Source organism: Felis catus, chromosome B3 (assembly GCF_018350175.1).
Source record: "Felis catus isolate Fca126 chromosome B3, F.catus_Fca126_mat1.0, whole genome shotgun sequence".
Classification (NCBI taxonomy): Eukaryota; Metazoa; Chordata; class Mammalia; order Carnivora; family Felidae; genus Felis; species Felis catus.
In genome coordinates, this window is record NC_058373.1 from 14541426 (window position 1) to 14563594 (window position 22169).

Here is a 22169-nt window from a genome sequence, read left to right on the forward strand (position 1 = left end):
TATATTTATATATACACAGTGTTTTCCGAAATGACCAGGTATCTGGTGCCCTAATAACACTTTTACTTCGCGAGCTAGCTTGTCATATCAGGATTCTTTTTGTTTGTTTTTGTTTTGTGGTTTGTTGTTCCTGTTTTTTTATTTCACTTAGATGTCTTTGTAAGCTGGCATGGGAATGATATCTCAGACATGATTTTATATATATATATACATATATATATAGACACACACACATATACACACATATATGCACTAATTATATATATATGCACTAATTATATATATATGCACTAATTATATATAGATAGACACACACATATACACACATATATGTATATATATAATTATATATATATGCACTAATTATATATATGCACTAATTATATATAGATAGACACACACACATATACACACATATATGTATATATATAATTATATATATATGCACTAATTATATATATATGCACTAATTATATATAGGTAGACACACACACATATACACACATGTATGTATATATATAATTATATATATGCACTAATTATATATATATGCACTAATTATATATAGATAGACACACACACATATACACACATATACGTATATATATAATTATACATATATGCACTAATTATATATATATGCACTAGTTATATATAGATAGACTCACACACATATACACACATATACGTATATATATAATTATACATATATGCACTAATTATATATATATGCACTAGTTATATATAGATAGACTCACACACATATACACACATATACGTATATATATAATTATATATATATGCACTAATTATATATATATGCACTAGTTATATATAGATAGACTCACACACATATACACACATATATGTATATATATAATTATATATATGCACTAATTATATATATGCACTAATTATATATAGATAGACACACACACATATACACACATATATGTATATATATAATTATATATATGCACTAATTATATATATATATACACATATACACACATATATGTATATATAATTATATATATATGCACTAATTATATATATATGCACTAATTATATATAGATAGACACACACACATATGTATATATATGTATATATATGTATATATGTATATATATAATTATATATATATGCGCTAATTATATATATATAGACACACACACATATACACACATATATATGTATATATGTGTGTGTGTCTATATATATATATAATTCGTGCATAGGGGTGTCCTCCATAAATACACTGCTTATATGTGACTGAATTTCTAATTTGTTGAAAGTGAAAACTCTTACCCTGAAGGATCATTATTACAATTTCCCTGGAAGAATAAAATACCGCCAAGCAGCATACCTCAGGGAATAAATATACATCATACTTTCATGAAATTTGCACACAATCCGGGTCAGGTGGTTAATGAAGCCATAAACTATACTATGTCTGAAGTACTAAACATTACCTTATTCAGTTGGCCTCGGCGGTGTTAAGAGAGCGGAAGATGTTTATTGCCAGAAGCTACCCTTCTCGCCTGGCGAGGCCCGTTGATAGCCAGCTCTTTGTAAATAAACATATAACCTTTGCAAAGGTAATTTAAGGCTGTGCCTTAAAGAAGATGGTAAGGTGCACGGGGAGGGAGAGCGAAAATAAAAAATCGCATGAATAAAGTCGAAGGCTGCAGGCTAGGGTGGTTATTAAGTCCCAAGCTGTTTTTCCTTCACTTTTCCTCACCACCGAAATAAAAACAATTATTGCTATGATGCTCTAAAATTAGAACACATTTGTCGTTTTTAAAGGCAGCCACAACTGAACTTGAGCTCAGCAGTAAAAGAGGAGGCAAAGCAAACAGTTGTGCCCGGGGCCTGCCCTCTCGGAGCTTGGCACCAGCCGGGGAGGAGAGCATCGCCCCCTGGGGTGTGGGTTTAAGCGCAGGGGCCCTGGCGGAAGAGGCATCGTAAAAGGGATTTAAGAAATCCCCATGGCCCGGGCTACAGAGCGCATCACCACCCCACAGAGAGCGCCCCTAAACCGCCCTGTGCGGGGATCGGCTGCAGCCCCACCAGAAAGGTAAGCTTTATTATTCCATATGGCCAAGCTTCATGGAATGTGCTGGTGTGTTCCAGAAAGCCGGGGGTCGTTAAACAGGATTCCTCTTCTACTCTACTACTTCTCTGCTGCGCAGAGAGAGATTTGCCTAAGTGATCAATTATTAATGACCCAAAGCCTCCGCCTTCCTTTGGCTAAGAGGAAAAAGTTCAAATTTCTGACTCCGGGTTCGATTATCAGAGCGTGTTGGCCAAAGGAGGCTTTTATTCAGAAAACGCGAGTGTTTCCACCTCCCCCAGCCCACATTTTCCTCAACTTATTTAGACATCACTGCCAAAAAAGGTTTGGCCGGTCCCCTTAATTACTGAGATAATTGCCTTAATTCTCTCTTCACTTTGCTAATGTAGCTCTGGCTTTGAATCTTATGTTTTATCCATTAGATCATTGTAATTGGAAAAAAAAAAAAAAAAACTAGGTTATGACCCAGTGAATCCTAGCCTAGGCTTTTTAAACAATGTTGTGAAGGGTAGAGATTTAGATACACGGAGGATATAGATAGATATAGATATAGATATACATAGATATAAAGTTATGTAAGATTTATATAAAATATAGAATCGTATATATTTTCCATGTATATTCACTCATATACATGAAGTGAAAACAGATTTCCAAGGGAGAAATATTCTCACACATATGCAAGCTCAAATTTTGAAACGGCTTTAACTAAGGAAATTAGTTTTCTGTTATGTAAATATTTGATTGCACTTACAAATAATCTAGTGTTCCCCCACGAATCTGGTTTTTTTCAAAAGAACAAAAAAACAGCTAAGACTGAGGGATGTGGGATATGGGAACCGAGAGCTCTGATTCAGCCCGAGCTGTTCTGCACAGATCCTTGGGTTCCAAGCCTTCCACGCCAGCGAATGCTCATTCCCTCTCCTGCCTCCTGCCATCACGAGGTGAAGGGCGAGTTGCAACCAGAAAAGGGAGACACGGATTGTCCTCTCTTCCATCGGCCCACAGGCCGCCTCTGGTTTTCAGGACAAAGACACAAGCTGCTGGCTTTTACTGTGGACCCCGTGGCAATTCCGAGAGAAGCCCCGGCTTTCGTTTCAATGCTATTGTAAAATGTCTAGAGATGCTTAGCTATAAGGCACCATAAAAGTTTAAGATATTATCGTTAAAAGGACAGAGCAAAGCTATTCGTGGCAAAAGGTTCAGCCGAGTGCGGAGACACAGGGGCTGGAAAAAAGTGTGAGGAGAATCCAGGAGGGCTATTTGTGGCTGGTCGTGTTGTTTTGATTCTCATTTTCAAGTCTTTGTGTCAACAGTTTTACGGGACACAGTTGTTTGAGGTGCTACAGACGGGGACTTCACGTCAGCTTCGCTTTGTTCGAGAAAGGCTGGAGTTCGGCTGGACTGAAGAGCGTAAAAATATACATTCAGGGCAACCAAAGAAAGCCAGATGAATTCATTAACCCACGGAGAAAACCTCTGGTTCCTAATTCTGGCCCTGAATCCTTTTCTGACTTTGCTTTAGTCGGGGGAAGTGCTGTTTTGGTGGCTGCAGATGCTTCTTTTTTTATCACAGTTTTGTCCAATACCTCTGGAACGCGTCCACGTCCGTTTTCTGGATGATGGACTCGCATCCCGCAGCCACCGGAAACTAGGAGCTGTATTGTAATTTTCAGTATCATTCCCTCAACAGACACTCGCTGAATATGTTCTACCTGTAGGCACTGGACCGTCTTCTGAGGACAAAGCCCTGAGTAAAATTGAACGTGGCGTCTGCCCTCATGCAGTTGAAATCAAGCCAGCGAAACACACATCCATCGCATCAGCACGCAGCAAAACAGAAAATTCTGACTGATGCAGGTGCTGTGAAGAAATACAAGGAGCTGTGAGCGTTTAAAGTAGGGGATAGGATCAAGCCAAAGAAAGATGTCCCAAGAAATAGTAAAAGCAATACGTATTGAAAACTCACTACGAACTATGGTTCAGAGCACTTAGACGTATTTTTTTTTCTCTTCAGCCACATGAGACACGGATCGTCTATTATTACTCCCACTCTAGAGATGAGAAGGCTGAGGCAGACTCTCGAGTCGAGAGCTGAACTTGGGATGCGCTCAGCCAAGATAGGCAAGGTTATGCTCTGCTACCAAGAATCCCCCAAATATGAAAGTGTACTGCTTGCCTCGATATTTCAGGAGGGGAGAATAATCCAGACGTAGGTGTCATCGTATGCGAAGACCTTGCTCGTGGATGGAGCCTGGACAGGATTGCAAAGCAGGGTGGACGACAGGTCTGGAGCAGACCAGGAGCAGACCTGGAGACCGGCAGGTAGGAGCTAGACCACTCAGAGTGCATCCTGTAGAGCGGACTTAGCAAGCATCCACTAAATAGTCAAGCATGCCAGATCTCATTCCGGACACTTGATTCAACACAGCCCTCCATCCTCCCGAGCCCTCTCTTTTCCTTCTTTTGTTTGCTTTTTAATCTCTTTTACTTGCTTATTTATTTTTGAGAGAGAGGCAGAGCGCAAGCGGAGGAGGAGCAGAGAGAGAGGGAGACACAGAATCCGAAGCAGGCTGCAGGCTCCGAGCTGTCAGCACAGCTCAAACTCCCGAACCGTGAGATCATGACCTGAGCTCAAGTCGGACGCTCAACCGACTGGGCCACCCAGGCGCCCCGCCCTCTCTTTTCACTTGAGATGTTTATTTTGTACTTACTGAGCAGGCACTTTTAGACCTAAGTATACCAGTTTTGATCATCTGTCGTGCTTGGGCGTGTATGCGTGGATATATACTCAAAATCAACGAGTTTAGGAATGCTAACGCTTCTTACATTCAGAGCCAGGCTCTGCTGAATCAGTGTTTTGCTCCAAATCGTGGATGTCAATGTCTGAGGTTTTTTGTTTGTTTGTTTGTTTGTTTTTAAAGTATTCATTTATTTCGAGAGAGACAGAGACAGCATGAGTGGGGGAGGGGCAGAGAGGGAGAGGGAGAGGGAGAGAGAATCCCAAGCAGGCTCCATGCTGCCAGTGCAGAGCCTGATGCAGGGCTTCAGCTCATGAAACCAGGCGATCATGACTTGAGCCAAAACCAAGAGTCAGGCGCTTAACCAGCTGAGCCACCCAGGCACCTCAAGATGCCATCTATTGTAAAGCACGGTCTGATTTCAAGACTATTGAAACGTGGGGAAATATTGGAATTGAATAATATGGTAGTAGTATTTACTGAGTCCTTACTTGGGCCAGATATCGAATTAATCATCACATACTAACGCATTTCAACTTTGTAACAAGCCCAGTTAGGTGTTATTTCTGTCCCCACCGCGCAGAGGAGGAAACAGAAGTTAACGCCTTATCAGAATCATGGATCTGGGTGTAAACCCATGATCTGCACCTGATACCTCTAGTTCTGAAACATTACAGTAATTGTAAGCCATTTACTTGTGGCAAAGTGAAACTCGAGGCTACTGAGGGCGTTTGTCTACTCTAATTGGAGAAGACCGGGGATATTGCTCAATGTTTTTTTGTTTGTTTGTTTCTTTGTTTCACTTGATCGACATAGATGCAATCCAAATCTATGTTTATATATAATGTCACCTGCATTTCCGATCTGGATTCTAAACGCTCCCCAGAAGGAGCATTTGAGCCGGTAAAATACGGTTGACTTTTCTCGGTGGGAGTTGTTGCAATGGTGATACCGAATTAGAGAAGGACAAATACCCTTCTCATTGCTGTCAAGAAGCCCGCCTTGGTCTGAACCCCAAGAGCACACTCCCCAGCCGTTCATTTTCAGAAGGGGAAGAACGTAGCTTGCCCAGATGTGGCTCTTCTGTGAATTCCTCCTGTCTCAGAATCACCTATGTTCGATCCACCTGTGTCCAGTCTCCAGCAAGCTGTCCTTTTTGGGCACGTCTATTCTTCTGTCTGGGTCAAGTGTAAAAGACAGTGAGGAGGTTAAGGCAATCCAGGATACACTCGTAAGAGTTTTGGACAGTTCGTGTTACTCCACAAATCCAGATGATCGCTCACGTTCCTATGAAATGAGTACTTACACCCTTCGGTTAATCCGTATTTCTCTGATTCGATCCTGATGACAAGGGGAAATTACCCGGTGAGAAAAGCCTAGTGAAAAAGTGAAAAAAACACAGTTTTCCTACTTCCCTGTCAGACCCCGCAGGAACCTGATGAGTTCAATCTCAAACCAAAGGTGAGACTTTTAAGCTCAGATTCCATTTCCTTTTCAGCCCAAATCTGACATTCTTCTGCAGATAAAAATAAGGTTTTAAAGATGGTTTTAAAGAACAGCATTGGGTTTTTTTTGGACACCAAAAATGTTTTATTAAAAAAAAAAAAGTTCAATGAGTTCAGTTTAAATGAATCAGAAACATATGGGTCAAATTTTCCTTAATATACACTTGGGCTTAAAAATTAAGGGAAAAGTACTAGGGGAAAAAAAAACTCTCTCTCGTTGTGCTGAAATGAGAACATTTGGAAAGAAATTGCCAACATTTGACAAGTTTAAAGTATAGCCAATTTGGGGCGCCTGGGTGGCGCAGTCGGGTAAGCGTCCGACTTCAGCCAGGTCGCAATCTCGCGGTCCGGGAGTTCAAGCCCCGCGTCGGGCTCTGGGCTGATGGCTCGGAGCCTGGAGCCTGTTTCCGATTCTGTGTCTCCCTCTCTCTCTGCCCCTCCCCCGTTCATGCTCTGTCTCTCTCTGTCCCAAAAATAAATAAAAACGTTGGAAAAAAAAAACATTCTGACTTGGCTTCTCATGGTATATTAAAAGCATACTATAGAGGCACAGACTCAAAGTTTGGAGGTTTAACCCCAGGGAGAGAAAATTATGGTTCTCTCCATTTATCCCTGAACCCTGCAGCTGGTAACAGTGTCCTCTGTTAGTAATTACACTGAACAGATGAGGGACTTTTTAATTTTTTTTTTTTTTTTTTTTTTTGTATTTTGACCTGCAGTTAAACAAAATTTGCTTGTTTTATTTTTGGTTAAAAAATGATGAGGCAGCACCAACCCCAATTTCACCCCAGAGCTGTTGATTTTCCCCCTCCTTCCTAATTTGTTTCAGACTATGAGTGCAGAGTTCCTTTTTTAGTGGGAAACATTTGCTGCCAAGACCTTCAGGGGATTTATCTGCAGTTTATTTTGTTAACTACGAGTTTTAGATTGTTGCGAGTTTTTTTGTTTTGTTTTGTTTTCTTTTCTTTTCTTTTGCTTGTTTCGAACGTGGCAACGGGAAAGTTCACCTTCTGCTTTTGGGAAACAAATGCACAGCGAGAGAAAAAGAAGCGTGGGTCTAAAGTCATCCCAAAGTGTCACCAACGGCCTCCAGCCGATGGTAGCTATCAAGAGCGATAACGAAATAATACAAATGAATTCACTGTCTTAAAAGGTCTCGAGTATAGTGTGGGCTCCACTCTCTCACCCTTCCCCTTGTAATTCAAATTTAACACTAATAAACGAGAGGAACTAAAGATAATTGGCTAGAATCAAGCATTACATCTGGGGCATTTCACAAGCTGGCCCCAGCCAGGCAACGGCAACTCAGTGCAGTTTAAACTTCTGCGTTCAGAACAAAAAACAATGGTTCATGAGGTGGAAAGAATGTTGTACAAACACCCCATCGCCCTGGCTGGTATTTATGAAGTTTTGGCAAAATTTCATAACAAATTTTAAAATAATGTGAAAGTGCCCTGTTTCCGGTTACTACCCCGCACCATGCCTGTCTTGAGGATGTTGTGGTTCAGGGCAAGGGGCCAAGGATTTTGCCTGGCAACCAGAATGGAACAGACAGGCGCTAATAATCTGCACGTTTGAACAGGGCTTTCTTACTTTACGTTTCGAGCAGCGTTCGTAGATATCCTTCCACAGGCTGAGGTCCTCCTCCCCAGCCTGGTGGACCAGGCTGCTTTTATTTTCTTGATGGGGAAACCAAATTAAGAGAGATGAGGGGCACACTTAACGAGGATTACTGGTGGAATGTAAACCCACTTTTCTGACCCTTCAGCCAAAGAAGTGTTCATTGAGATTCAAATGTGGGATAACTACCCCCAGTCCTCTTTTTCACCCTCTTTCCTCTCTCCTCTGCAGGGCTTCCCTCCCCACAATCACAGGGGAGTCTGTGCGTGGTCCCAAGAGCACCACTAGAATCATGCAGAACCTACCAGCTATGCCGCAGCGAGCAATTCATCTGAGGCCGACCCACTGTTCGGTAGGCACTGAAAGCACGAAATTCACCGATCGGTATTTTTTGCAAAACCAGAAAAGCAATTTAATTTGCAAAACCAGAAAAGCAATTTAATTTGAAGGCCAGTGTGGGGGCGCCTGGGTGGCTCAGTTGGGGAAGCGTGGGATTCTTGATGTCAGCTCAGGTCATGATCTCACAGTTCGTGGGTTCGAGCCCTGCACGTGGCTCTGCCCCGACAGCGTGCTCAGAGCCTGCCTGGGATTCTCTCTGACTCTCTCTGCCCGTCCCTCCCTCCCTCTCTCTCTCTCTCTCAAAATAAACACATAAACACCTTCTAAAGGCCGATGTGAAAAATTCAGGCTCTTGGCATTTTTTGCCGCTGTCCCTAAAATTCGAAGGATGCGAGCCACCCTGTAAAATGTAGCCAAACATATATCTTCTTTTCCGACACATATTTTATCCAGGAAAATGTGCGCTCTGCCCATTTGGTGAACAGCAATGCATCCGAAGGAAGCACAGCGTACTGGAAAGAAAAAAAAGGCTTTGAGGCAAGGAAAGCCTGGGGTAGTACCTATTTCTATCATTTCAGAGTTATGTGACTTTGAGCGTGTTATTTTACCTCACTGAAACTTAGTGTCTTCTATAAAACCGTTCCTTTCATCTGGGAGGATTTTTAGGAGGATTACACTCGACCACGTATGTGATACACCCGCAAAATGGTAGCCTCTTTGTCAAATACGGTACAGGACATTTTGAACTCACTGATGTTCCAGAAGCTTATTCTTCAGCTTTGGTTTTCCAGATGGAGTTCTGGCCTGTAACTGTATCTATGGGACCGGCTTGTGACCACAGTGACGATGGTGTAATGTGCACAGGATGAAATGGCACGGTGTTAGATGATGCTGTGACACAGGTGGTTTTTTTGTTTGTTTTTGCTTTGTTTTCTTTTGTGTTTCCTACCGGAGACCTGCCCACCCACTGGTGGGTTATGGTAAGGATGGAGTGGAGGGGGGGGAAAAGGGAAGTGTGTGAAAAAAGGACTACTTAATTCTTTAAATATATTATTTCATTTAATTCTTTCAACAACCTGAAGTGCAGAATTAAGCAATTATATAATTAGCCAGCGAATAGATCAGCTATTTATATAGCCAAACTCAGTAATTAGGACTGAAAACATTATTAACTGAGTTTGTAAATGAACCCTTCAGGTATTTACCTTAACTCTGCTTCTTTTTCTTCACCGTAAATTATCAGGCTAGGATAATTTATTCGGTTAACTTAATTGGCATTAGAGCTCAACCAGATAATTCAGATCTAAATTATTCACATTATCTTTCAAATTATCCCGACATTCAAAGAATATTCCCACTTCTGTTCGCCTTTATGTGTGGGGTTTTGCCTACAATGAGACAACCTACGTACCATAAAACCCTGAGTATACGCTCTGCCTGGTTGATCTCATCTTGGGATCAAAAGGAGGCAAAGCAAAGTTTTCTAAAGTTTTAAAAACTAGAGCAGTGGCCTTTTTGAGTGATATGCAATGTCAGACATTTCAGGGCTTTGAGCCGAAGGACTTTCTGTAGGTTCAGATGTAGGATTATTCCAGGATCCTAAAAAACTGAGAACTTTAGTAAAAAGTATTTTGCAGTTATATTGAAAATTAGGGTAGGTGTGTGTATATTTAAGAATGAAGGGGCATCCACCTAAAATATGAAAAAGAGTCTTGTTTTTAGATGACATTGCAAATTTAAGGTTTCATTTAAAGCTAAGTATTGTAGGGGCGCCTGGGTGGCTCAGTCAGTTAACCGTCCGACTTCAGCTCAGGGCATGATCTCACGGTTCGCGAGTTCGAGTCCCGCGTCGGGCTCTGTGCTGACAGCTCAGAGCCTGGAGTCTGCTTCAGATTCTGTGTCTCCGTCTTTCTCGGCCCCTCCCCTGCTCACTCGCTCTCTTTCTCTCTCTCTTTCAAAAATAAATAACCATGAAAAAAATTTAAAGCTAAGTGTAGTAATACAATTATAGAAGAGAAAAAACAAAGTAGATATAAAACAATAAAAATTTAAGTAATTCCCTATAGACTCATCATCATTATGTTCTATTCCCCCACCAAATCCTTGAATTATATGTTTAGATATTTTGTTCATTCTTGACATATACTGCATTTAATAGAAAAGTAATAGGTACATGGATATTAATACTCCCCTGGACTGGAAAACATATCATAGAAAATCAAAATACATTCATAAATACAATGGGGATGTTGTATATATGGTATCCTTCAACCACTGGGTATAACCGTAATCAAAGCCGGGAAGACCCAACAAACATATGTCTTATGCAAAATAAAAGTGCGATTTCCTGCTATCTTAATAGCGTTACTCAGTTTCAGAATCATAGAAATTTGGGACTTAGGACAACCCTTTGCCGTTTTGAAGTTGTGGTTATGAGTATTTCCAAGTTAGACCTACTTTCTAGATTCAAATTTAGGCATCTGTGGACCACCTGGCTTCAGTACCCACTTAACTTGAGATAGGAGGTGATTTCTTCTAGAAGCATGCAATCACAGTGGTTCCCCCAGAACATAGCAAGTACAAGCCACAAAGTGGTAGAAATTGGGCCAAGAATTTAACATAGAGTTGCTATGTTTTCTCCTCTTCCCCTCGCTGTATTATTCTTACAACGTTGAGCCACTGAAGGTTGAGGATAAAGGAATTCCAGACCTACCCATTTTAACTTGTTGCAAATTGGATCAGTTCAGCCAAATTTTCTTACATACAAGAACAGATGGTATGATATTTTATCATAAAATGACTTTTCCTTTGCTTTACGGTAAAAAAAATAAAATAAAAATCCAACCCCAAATGACAGTATATTTTTCACAGACCTATGGCCTGTTATAATCTGAGTTTATTTCAGCTCCCTGACCTAATTTGTGGTTGAGTATGGCTTCTTTCGTGCCTGCAGATGTACAAAATGAAAAAAGTTCTTTTACGAATGGAAATCTCTTTTTTCTGCTTATGCAATAGATGGCTGTTTAAGAAGAGGGAAAAATAGTTCCCCCGCGTTTGTCATCCAGGTTCCATTTGTTCAGATAATGGACTCACTACTTTACTTATCGGGACATTGCTGTCTCGTTTCAAAATTAATTATAGAACGTACTCAAATGTGTACCTCTGCCTGTGTGTACACAAAGTGGACATTTGAAGAAATCACTTGAATATTTCAGGCAAAAAACATACTTTATTTAACACATGTAATTGATTAAGGGAAAGTAGAGAATTTTGTTTGAATTATTAAGAGAATTGCGTGCTGTTAATTTCGGTTTTGTGTGAGTAGAGTCATCTTTTAAATAATTCATGCTTCCTTATGACCAAGTTTTCTTCCTTTGCTCGTATGTACTTTGCAGATGATTATAGATTCTGAAACTACAACACGTGACCAGGAAGAATGAAGGCTCATTCAATGAATTTCATGATATCCCAGTATTTTTTTTTCTTCCCTCACAAGATATGTTCTTTCTCTCAGCCTGGATCACATGCTGTGCCCCCAAATTGGTAGAATTTAAAGAAATTCGGGATTTGGGGGTTGGCTGGATGTGTGTGTGTTTCTTGTCTTCCTTCTGAGAAATGGAGAAGTTAGTTTCCCTTTCTTTTTCACATCTAGTTTCCTTAGAAGGGACTAGAAGCTATTGCCGTGTGAAAGTTTGGACTTAGGGATGAGAAAGTGAAGCCAAATACAGATATCCATCTAGCATGCATTCCTTTACAACTCGTGCTAATTGGCAATTTTGGGTGGTCTTGGTAGAGAGACTAATAATTGAATGGGAAAGAAGTCACAATTCCCGAAATGGACCTACTAGTCCCTGAGCAGCGTCATCGTAACAAGAATGTACTGGAATGTTCAGCTAATTTCCTCTATAGACCTACTGCTGAGGTAAAGAGGGGATTCGAGCTTTGCTCTTGGGGTGCCGCCTGTCACCAGCACCAAATTTAGTCCCAAGACACCGGAGGAAACTATGTCAGGCCTATCTCGCAGCATCTTTCTGATTCACAGCCGAATCACAATGTACCATGAAGGGTTTGCAATAAAGAGTGATATGTTGGGGAAATTAAATCATGAATTAGAGCTGTTAATTACACACACGTTGGTTTAAAGCTGAAACAAATGCTTCTATCTGCCCTTTGTTGCACATTTTACATGCCTGCCTGTTCCTCCGCCGCTGGTGCTCGGTCTGTTTCTCTCTGATCTACCGCCCCTAACACCTTCGCTACCCAATTCCAAGCGCTAACACAAATGTAAAATGTAAATTGCGGCCTAGATTGTTGCTACCAGAGTGTGGAGAGAGACTCCGGGTTCCGTAACTGCCTAGACGTACGGAGGATCGACTTCCGCATCCTTTTATGTTGACAAACTCTTCTCTTCTCCATCACTTTCCCCTTCGGTTCCTCATCCAGTTTTGTTCTTGGCCAATCGCGTACATTTCCCCTACTAATTCACATGCGTTTTTTTTCTTGGCAGGGAAGAGACCGCCTCTGCGCTTGAGACCTCCAAGCCAACTTACTTCGCACTGAAATTTCCTTCTTCTTTTGCTTCTCATTATAAAGGCTGACGCATAATTTAACCAACGTTTTCCTCCAGCGGCGATCGTTCTATCTTACTGGGTCATCCCCAAATTGCAAAGGCACGACTGACGGCCATAATGCGCTTTAACCGAACTTCCATCCCCCCCCCCCGCCCCCGAGAACTTTCTATCAAAGAAGTGGTTGAGTTATTCTGAAGTTGAAAACTACTGAGAGAAGAACGCAGGCAAGACACAGCCGGGCGGACCCAGTGTGCGTGGAGGATGAGGAGTAAGTTACTGTGGTTTACGATCGTGCAGGATAAGAAGTGGCAGGAGATGGGCTACGAAAGGAATATTATGTTCCAATCATGATAGCTCTTAGGCAGCAAGGATTTGGATTTCATCCAGCAAGCAGCAGGAAGGAATCAATGGACGTTTTTGTCAAGAGATAGTTTTCACTTTGTTGTTTAGAAGAAAAAAGACACACACACACACACACACACACACACACACACACAAGGTCCGGTGATGTTACAGAAAAAAAGTAACCGATGAAAAGAGGAAAACCGTTGCGCTCATCAGAACAAGAGGTGATGTGACCTAGTGTAAGGCAGTGGGAGCATGTGAATGGAAAGGAGGAGACTTAGTTTGGTGCCATTTCTGAGACCAAGGGATGGCGGTACTTAGCATTCTATTGATGTGATAGACGGTAGAGAAGGGTTTAAAGTGGATGCATAATAGCTTCTGTCACCCAAAGAGGTCAGAGAAAAGAACAGATGTTGCCAAACAGTCTCTACATTTTATTTTAGCTATAACGCATCTGAAACTCTTAAGGATCCTCCAAGAGGAGATGCCTGTAGAGAGTTGAAAACGCAGCCTGGTTTTACCTAGCGGAGTCAGGGCTGAAGAAAGACGTTAGGTGACCATCAGAAGTTACTGGGATTGCCTGCAAAGAGAAAGAGAGTGTACGATGAACGGAACTGGGAACAGAGCCATCAAGACCACCAGCATTTACGGAGCTGGGGGTAGGGCTGGGGGAAGGGGCACCAATGACTGAATCAGAGAAGAAACTAATTGAAGAGAAAATCGGGGCAAGATTCTTGCTATAGCATCCCAAGAGTGAACCTGACAGCTGAGGGATAGTGGTGCAGGCTGCCAAACAAACAAACAAACAAACACCCCATGCAGATTCCACTGCTAAATGGCGAGGAGCACATAACCCCCTTCTAACCTTCCAACGTTTTTTGTTTTTGTTTTTGTTTTTCTCTCCAAAAGCTACTACAACCCCAGACGTGCTTTGGGAGTCAGCATTTAAAAGTTCCTGTTTAAATTTGGATGGTGGTTGCTTTTTAAACAAGCAAAATAAAATGGGGGGTTTTCCAGTCCTTGAGATGTGGTTAAGTCCTTGAGAAGGTGCTCAGCAGTGAATTGAAGCAAAAGTGTTCCCAGCTTAAATAATCATATTGCTGGTTTTGTGTTTCATGTTAACAAACAGCAACTTGACCTGAGTTGTTGGGATTTTTTTTTTTTTCTGATGTGTATTTCTTCTTTTATTTATTTGTGATTGGCTTGGGAATTCCGGTGACTGTTTACTGTGACTGATGAAAATTAAATCAGAAAATCATTACTTAGGCCTGTACTGAGAAATAGGATGTTATATCTACAGCGGATACTTCTGTTCTGAAACTAATGCTTTATTTATTTAGCTGTTCATTTTAGGAACATGAAAAGCATGTTTTAAAAACCCCCAAATTAGCCTTGGGAACAGATGAATAAATATGAAAACAATTTATCCCTTTAACAGCCTAATAAAATATGTTTTCATTATGCTAACTGACCCTGATAAATTCAATAGCCATCAGTTAAATATATCCATCATCCTTGAGAAGTATATCCAAATGTTTGCTCATTTTCTGATCCTCAACGAGCCTTGGTCACATGATGATCATTAATTGTGACATCTCTAATGTAATCCGTTTCGGCTCTCATTTTTTAAAAAGAATGGTAAGGTAGATCTTCTCCCTTCACCAAAGGAAAGCTTTCTGAAATCTTACTTCAAGCCATTTCCCAAAATGTGACTTCAGTTCATTTGGTTTGTCTTGTCCGGTTTCTTTAGGCTCCTTCCAACTCTATAACGACTTTCTGCTGTTACGGAGTTAACGGCATTGCTTTGCCATCAGGTATTGACTCGCCTCTGGCGGAGCAGGGGGCGACGGCTGTGATCTGGGGTTGTCACTGCCAATGGTGGCAGCCGCATCTTCCTGAGGGTGCCCCATGGGTAGCACGGGTCCTGCGAGGTCGTCTTTTTTTTAACCCTTCACTCTGCATTTCAGAAGGACTAATACTTAGGGTACATGAGGGGAAAGAGGAACCTTTCTCGTTGCTTGATAACCCTCAGATTGCGTCTGAAAGTGAGTGCATCAGTCAGGACCCTGAGAAGTGGACAATCTTAGGGCCAGAGGAAGGCAGTCACCCTCAGTCAGTCAAAGCTGGCGGGCCTGGGGGGACGTCCTGGGCCAAGTTCCCCAGTTAGCAGATATTCGCGAGTGCCTAAACATGACCGATAGGCAGGCATCCCAAGAGAGCCTTTCCAGCCATTTCTTGTTCTTCATTTGATAGGCTGTCACGTGGTTTTCTCTTCCTCCCCTCCCCCATGGGGCCTTGCTGCTCTAATCCCTAAAACCAGGAACACGTGCTCTTGTTTGCACATCTGGCCTGGGTGAGCCTGGCTCCAATTTAAAAACCTACATGTTGGTCCAATTCCATTATTGGACAAGGAAATTCTGTTAACTGGCGGGCTCATTTGCATGTCATTACCCAGAATGCCTACCCAGCCCACAGATGTTTCCCAGACGCGGGGTGGGAAGAGAGCGGGGGTAAAGGTGATGGTGTGGAAACAGAGCGATTTGTGTATATGTTACTCAACATTCTTCTCCCTCTGTTTCGTATCAAGAGACATAATGTAATACAAAGTTAGGCATTTTCACCTCGCTTCGAGAAAATGTTCACTCTGATTTCAGGACATCTAAACAACTGGAAACCAGAAAACCTAACCACCAGGTAATGTTCTCTTAAGGCCTACAGTTAAAAGAGAGGAGAACCGATTTCCATACCGTATTCTCAATGTTTGCCGTGGAATTCTCTTTTCCTTGGGGATCGAAACAATTTTTTTTTTTTTTTTTTAGTGATGTTAAACGGATAAAAGTGTGGAGGGTCTCAGTGGGACTCGATTTTTATAAGGCTTTTAATTGGATAACTGGCAGTCACACCATTCTTGTCTTCAAAATGGAACACATTTGGTCACAATGTAAACTTCTCTGTTGTTTTGTGAAAAATGTCTAAAGGCGTCTTGGCAACAGCTGTGAAACTGGGCGCTTTCCACACACAAAAAGTGACGACTTAGAATGCCCACGGTGAAAGGTTTGGGGGGGGGGTGTTTCTGCTTATATCGTGCAAAGGAAGGAATGCTTCGTTCACAACAGAGACAAAAAAAAAAAGAGAGAGAGAGAGAGACAGAGAGAGGGGAAAAGAAATGAAATCAAATATAAAATAAAATAAGATAAAATAAAATAAAGTCAAAACTATAATTGCTTTGGGGACTGAAGTTAAAACGCAGGTGTTCTGAGGGGAACATAAACATTTTTTTCCTAAATGAGGCGTTGAGGGCTGGGAGAAGGGCAGTAAAATTAGTGGAATTACTGCCTGATTTTAACCAGATGATTGTTGCAGTTCGACACCAGCGAGTTTTCATTAGGGACTCTAATTTACAAGCCATTCAACACATTCCAGTGGAACACAAGTGCTCCCCCAGGTCCTAAAGAATGCCAGCTCTCCCACTTTATGGCAGAGAGGCCGGACTGCGAGGTTTTTAGAGGCCAACAGGACTACGGAAGGGAGCCCAAGATCTGCGAACTGGTGATGATCGCCCTGGCTCCTTGAAGGAGATGGTCCCAGGGAACCAACTTCTGTGCGACTCGGTCGCCGATCGCAGCCACGTGGTCGCTAGGCGTGGGCCCCGGGAATGGTGTTTCAGACGTGCCCGGGACACTCAAGTGTTATCCGTTCGCATGTACCAGCATTAGATTATCTTCTGATTCGTGCCTCGGAGGGGACGTCTGGCCTGATTTCCCTCAACACTTAGGATTGGCGGTCACGCAATTGCATTCGGTAAATAATCTTGCAATGTTCCACGGCGTGTGTATTCCTGTTAAGCGTCAGGATTTCTGTGGTCTGCACCTCATGTAGCGCACCTAGACAGCTCATGTGTTTTTATTGTGATACGTTGGCGCATGATGTTGAAAAGCCATGTGTCGAGGTCAGGAGTTCAAACCCTGCTTGTAGTCGCAAACCTGCTGTAACCCCGCCAAGGTCAACAAGGGGAACAACGTACGAGAGCATCCCAAACCAAACTCGTCTCCTAAGGACGAGGCCACTGGGTGCCTCGGTAGAGCATCGAGGGCCTTATTCTGTAACCCAGAAACAGACCAGGCAGGCCGAGAGCATTTGAGATCTCGAATACTCTGGAACAGAGACTGGGCATCATTAGAGCATCAGAAGTAAAATCAGCACAAGTGAACGTAACGTTCACTGGAAGACATGGCCGCGATCAGGCACCTGAACCTTCTAGGTTCACAAAATCTCTCCAGTTGTAGTAAGTGGCCTCAACGTTGTGAGTGGTAACCCCCTTGCCCAGCACTGGTGAGACTTGTCCATAACATCAGGAAAAGCTGACACAGTCCATTTACCAAGCCATATTGTCCCTGTTGTCCGTGAAAAACACCAGCCCTTTGCTCCCCCGCAGGTATCCAAATGTTTCGTGCTCGTCTGGGCTTTACCATTCCTTTTTATCTTTTCGCCCCGGCTGGTGGAAGGTGGCACAGGCTATGATCTACAGAACCTCAGCAGTTGTGTTTGTTCGTATTTTATCTGCGTGGATTCTATACAGGGGTTGAAACTTAATTAAATGTTATTCTGCACATCCAGCAAGTACTCCTCTGCTGATTGGCCAAAAAAAAAAAACAAAAAACAAAAAAAAAACCCATAATAAACAACGAAGCCAAAAACCGTAATAAACAACCAATTGAGAGCCAATTGGGGTGACAAAACCTTAGAGCCTCGTTTTTAAAAACCTGTATCTAGAGAACCGATACTAGAAGAAATAAAGATTCAATCCATAGGTAGATAGGCCACTGAAGGCACAGAATTACTTTCGGTAATTCATGACTGAGAATGATTTGTTTCAACTCGTTTTATGGTGGGGTGCGCAACAAGATTAAAAGATTTTCATTTTTTGGTTTCTCCAATTATATTAAAACCAAATAATTTATCTTCTGGTCATATAAAGGCAATGAATCATTACCTTTCTTAAAATCATGAAAATCTAATTTCTAACTCACAGCTAAAGAATCAGATTATTGTGACTTTCATATTTGCCCATAAAATTGTTTGTGACTTTTATTTTTATTTAATTATTTTTTTAATGTTTATTTATTTTTGAAAGAGAGAGAGCGCACGAGCGGTGTAGGGGCAGAGAGAGAAGACACAGAATCCGAAGCAGGCTCCAGGCTCCGAGCGGTCAGCACAGAACCCGACGCGGGGCTCGAGCTCACAAACTCTGAGATCATGACCTGAGCCGAAGCCGGACGCTTAACCGACTGAGCCACCCAGGCGCCCCTGTTTGTGACTTTTAGTGAAAAAAATTCTAGCAGGTGATCTTGGGCATTACCATATTTGCCACAGGTAACATGAAGAATGCCATTACCTGCATGAGAAAATTATTAGATGTCCACTTTACTTAATGCTAATTAAATGGTCCGACCACTGGAAGTTCCTTTCAAGCACCAAGAAAAGTCCCAGAATATCCTGTGGAATGTTTCTTGATGAGTCATATTTCTGGAAGCGTTTTTAAAATGCGTGCCAAGGCTTTATCTGTGTTGAACTTGGTGCCTCTATGAGATTTCATTTAGTTGAAATATAAATCCAATTCTTCATTACGGTAACAAAAAACAAAATCACAAGCTTTGTAATAATTATCATTTTCTTTGCCATCTCAACAACCGTACTGTGAATTAGGTAACCTAGCTGTTAAGAATTCTGTATTTTTACAGCGCTTGGGGGACTCCCGTCGGTTGAGCATCCGACTCAGGCTCGGGTCATTATCTCGCGGTTCGTGAGTTCGAGCCCCGCACCGGGCTCTGTGCTGACAGCTCGGAGCCCGGAGCCTGCTTCCGATTCTGTGTCTCCCTCTCTCTGTGCTCCTCCCCCACTCACACTCTGTCTCTTTCTCTCTCTCAGAAATAAAAGTAAAAAAAGTTGAAGGAGAGGATTCTGTATTTTTACATTTTAACATAGCTATATCAAAAAAGTGTCCAAGTAGTAACAATTTTCTGTGAGCAGGGGTGTGTGGGGAAGTAGAAGGTAGGATTTAGGAAGGTGACTGAACTTGAGAAGTTTATAAATAGAATTTTTTATGTTCCATTTGAAAGGGTCTCTGTATAGAATTTGTGAACTTTTTTATAAGACAAACTAAGAAGATAAAAATAGCTTGTAATCCCATCACCCAGAGAACTGTACATCGGTATATATGTATCTGGATTCTAGAACCATTGCTCTCACAGAGCATATGCTTCCTGGTAGCAGTTTTTGCTTCGTTTAATTTGATGGCGTATCAAAAGTACTTTACCTTATCATGAAAGATTCTTCTGAACTAGGATTTCTAATAACTATAAACCTATTCCATTTAGGTATGAAATCCGTCATTCTGTGTTGGGCTTTGTGTGAGGGGCTTTCGCTGTCCTAAATAACACCATGTAGTGGGAAAATACATGGTAACAGACATTTTACATTTAATCTTTGTTTATACTTGTAATTATCTCCTCGGGATAAGTATAAAAATTTGAATTTTTAGGTAAAGCATGCGCACCTGCTGAAGGCTTTTGATTCCTTTTGACAAACGGTCCTTCGGAAATGTGGTCCTGCCCCAATTTTCACGCCCAACAGCAAGGTGTGGGAAAGCATTTTGGTCCACACAGGGCTTTTTCAAAACCTGTACATTTCGTAAGAAACCTGCGAAAGCTTTAGAAATACCTTCTCAACAGAATAGGCTGTCAGTTACGTTTGATCCATGGTTATTAATTGTGGGCTTACTCCTTGGTAGAGTTGTCTGTCCATTTATTTCACATACATCACCTAATGTGATACAGACAAGAACCCCATGACAAACATCCTGTCCTCATTCCCAGGCTGTGAGATGTGAGAAGGTAAACTGCCTGCTCCACATTACACATATACCATGTATCAAAGCCTGGCCTTGAACCGTGATCTGTTTTACTTCAAACTCCAAGCTCTTAACTAATGCTAACCTGCCTGCTTCTGTCTTGTACGGATAACTCCCGATGAACCAAATACTGACCATTTTGCTCTACCGTACTGCTTGGCTTGTCCACAAACTGGCTCATAACCAGGATAAAGCTGCTTTTTTCTAGGATGAATGTTGAAAGGCTAATCTACTCAATCTGTAGATTCATGTTTTTCACACCTTTTACATTTTTGCTTCAGCCAGGGCACGGGCTACGTCTGGGTTCTGTTCGCGCTTACAAGGGCCCGCTGAGCACAGATGACCATGGAAGAAACAAACACACTGAAGAGGCTCCTGCCAACAACATTCTCCGGGCGGCTGGAAGAAAAACATACCGCCAAAGGCAAAGCGATGTTTAGCCTGCACTTAAAAATGCAACTCCCCTTTCCTCTCCTGTTTCGAAACTCATTCGCCCCGTGGCACCGTCGGTGTTCAAACTTCACCCAAATGTATGAGCAGCTAGATAGAATATGTGACGATTGGGATTCGATTTTCAGATGAACCACGAAGCTGGATGAGCTCATGTGGTCCCAGATGCATTATCTCCTCATCTTCAGGAAGAGGCTCATTCCCTGAGCATGGAAGGACCTTCCTTGAAAAAGCGGGAGCAACCATACCTAATCCCTGCTCTGCCTGGCGAGGAGAAAGCTCAGCTACCTTCCATGTCAGGGCAAGAACTAGAATTCCTCTGAGATTCTTAAAACCCTGCAGAGTAACGCCAGTAATATGATTCATCTCTGAGTGCTTAAAAATGGAATTTATGGTACCAGAAGGAAAATGATAAACAATTTTAAATTCCAAAGGTGCGGGAATGCGCTCAGTCTAATAACCAAAAAAAAAGAGCATGACTTGGGGAATGTGCATATAATCAGTAAATCTAATTCACTTAATCATCTGGGTAACCGGGTATTTAGGAAAATAGACTAATCAATGGCAAAAGCCATTTGCCATTTAGAAGAGGTTGTAATATGTGGGCAAAGAGTTTTCAAACAGCAAAGATTCCACGGGCTACTTTATGAATAATTCTTAGCATTGTGTCACTGGAGTCTTGCCATCTATAAAGTAAAAAGAACATCCATTCATTCAGCAAGATCTTCTCGAAAGCCAGCCTTTGGCAGTCATGGTTCCTGTTTTCAAGGTGCCTATAATCATGCAGGCTGTAACTTTACCGAAGACGTTTTAGGGAAAATAAGTGAATTTGATAAATGTCCTAAGTTATTCAAGTGTAAGACAAATAGCTGATGCGTGTCTTCCAAGAGAACATCATCTAGTGGACAGACTTTCACACCCACTACATCAGTGAGTCTCACGGTTTCCTCAGTTTTGGCTTCTTCACCTTCAGAATAACAGGAATAGAGAAGGGGGGACAGGCTGATCTCCAAGCTCCCTTTGAGTTCTTATCCAATTTGATTTTCAGGATTTACTGAGCAATCACATTGTGCAAGACGCTGACCTGGGTACAGCTCCGATCTTTCCTGATTCGAAAAGCGAAGCAAGATGGAATCGTGAAGTGCTAAGGTTCCATGGAAATTTTTTAAAGATTACCCAAGCAGGTGGCACCGGACATTCTTAGAGCAGCAAAGTCTCCCTTAGCCTCGTAGAAGCAAGCTGACTTCTTCCAAATTTTCCCAATTTTGATGATTTGCATAACCCGATAAAATCTTTCTGCCTTTATTCCTGTGTTCCGCTTGCGGACCATTTCTCAGTGGGTGTACTCGTTTGATTTTGCTAACTCACTCTTCAGTACTTTGTTTTTAAAGTGTCATGTTAACTACCTTTTGGATGTGCGAGGATGTGTATTCAGCACATTGCTGAGCTCAGACTGATTGGATTTGATCATGGCCTGAATGGTCCACTCATTTATTCCAGAAGGGTTTATTGAACTTTACCAACACATCACTGCAGTCCACACATTAGACAGCCAATTAGAGTTATTACCTTACTCAGGGCAGAAAATAGATACGTATTAGTTAAGTTAGTGA

General features: G+C 41.8%; 1 long non-coding RNA gene across 2 annotated transcripts; it reads left to right on the plus strand.

The window, feature by feature from the left end:
• The first annotated feature begins 1736 nt into the window (after positions 1–1736).
• On the plus strand, positions 1737–12914 carry LOC111560785. 2 transcript variants are annotated; one of them, XR_006598905.1, is made up of 4 exons: positions 1737–2078; positions 3392–4400; positions 8173–8293; positions 12788–12914. It is a non-coding gene; the product is annotated as an uncharacterized LOC111560785 (long non-coding RNA). The 2 variants fall into 2 exon arrangements; XR_002742801.2 differs by lacking the exon at positions 1737–2078 and having other exon boundaries at positions 2895–4400.
• Positions 12915–22169: the final 9255 nt, after the last annotated feature.